The following is a 1951-nucleotide window of genomic DNA, read 5'->3' as shown; positions in this document are numbered from 1 at the left end:
CTCTATCTTACTGGACATTAAGCATGGGGCCACCTTTGAAGTCACGGACACCTTAGAGGTCTTGAGAAACATTACATTTGCCTCGGTGGCTACGTATTTTAGGTATTTTAGACCAAGAAGGCATGAGGGACGAACGACAGTTTATAAAGGCCACCGATGGCATAGGACCTATTGTCATCTGCACAGATAAACCGTTGCTTATCAGTCCCTTTCCTCCCGTCTACTGATAAACATGTAGACTGTATTGTGTAGGCGTTGCATCTGTAAGGATTTGAACAAAGGGGAAACAGACCAAATGTATGACGATTGCGCCTGTTGAACAGACGTCTTACCTTACCGAGTTGTCGATCCTTTTGACTAGTTCCTTTGCTGAATTATGAACCCGATATGTTTATTCAGTACCCCATGAAGGTTGAACATATATTGACGACGTACTTTACTTTTATAAATAACCCTTTTGACCCAATGTGCTCGATTCGCCAGTTCACGATGGCCAATATGTAATGGGAGACAGGGTAATGGAGCACGTTTAATAATACTAGGTCAAGAATGTCGTTGAATCTTACAACAAGACGTTGAAATATATATTCCGTCTTTCATTGGGGAGATTTGATATTGTCACGCACAGGCCTAACGTGACTTCTGAACAGAAAACAAATCTACAAGGGCTGGCTTTCTTGGTCGTTTGCACATTCGGTGTCAGATAGATAACTCTGCAGTTTTCAGGGGCTGGTTTGAAATTCTTTCCTAAAGTTACGTTCACTGACCCAAGGCGCCATCGACCTTTAGATGGTGTTCAATGACTCGAATGCACTGCCATACGATAAACTCTGAATCAAGGCTCTGCTCTCACATTATTGACCGTGTCCGATACATTGAGGTAATACACATCACCAAAGTTAGCGATTGACACTTTTACTTTAAATATTCCCCAGGGAAAGTTTAAACGATTTTATTTTAAAAAATGAAGAATATCGAAGCCATCTTGCGCATTTTTGAACTAGAAGAGAAATACCTGATATTTACCTATGTTTGAAATTCAAAATGGCCGCTAATCCTACGTTAACTCTTCCGGGTGGGGTTAAATTTTCGATTTTTATAAAAAATGAGGGTTGGAATTCATGTATATTCTACAAGCTTCAAAGTGAGACTACACAGGCGGCACACCTATGAAGTGTTTTAAAATGCTTAGAACCGAATATCTATCCCGAGGTGTATTTTATGTTAAAAGAATGTGTGGCAGGTTTCAATCAAGATCACGCACTGATTAGTTGATGAAGACTTGTGAGTACTAAAAACCAGCACAAGAACGCCACTCAGTCTGACGTACTTTTCTGACTGCCTATTCACCAGTGAGAGCAACATGCTAACCAGACGAGGATGTTATCAGGTACTGTTGGTGCCAATCTATTCTGAAAGGGATTCGACATTATCGCGAGGGGAAAGGGCAAGTTATTTTTGTGGGGTGAGGGGAGGATCAGCTTCAATAAAGAAAGATCTTGGCTATCGCTCATATTGATTGCAGAAAATCAAAGAATTGTAGATTACGTGTATCTTGACCTCAGAAGTACGTTTAAACTGTAACTACAATGAACACGATTGGAACTAATTTGGGATAATTGGATGGTGAAGTAAGGTCATCTTAACCTGCAAATGTAAGCTCATCTGCTTTTCTTTTTAAGTTACACACTTGTTTTTATGAGTAATTTGTAATATTGCAAACTCAGCTATATGGTACCTAACACGTTTGAGAAATTTGAAAAAATGAAAATCCATACTCTGGTCTTGTCTTCCATTTCAAATTATAAAGATACCCTAACAAGGTTTTTCTTCTGAAAGAAACCCTGTGATTTTACTGTCTTGAAGCGAGTCTTTGGCGGTCATTCAAGTAACATAATCAATTTTGATAAAAGATCTTACAAATTTGAATAAAACAAACACACCGCGTTAT

Source organism: Ptychodera flava, chromosome 17, assembly GCF_041260155.1.
Source record: "Ptychodera flava strain L36383 chromosome 17, AS_Pfla_20210202, whole genome shotgun sequence".
Taxonomy (NCBI): Eukaryota; Metazoa; Hemichordata; class Enteropneusta; family Ptychoderidae; genus Ptychodera; species Ptychodera flava.
Note: the sequence above shows the minus strand (reverse complement) of the source record.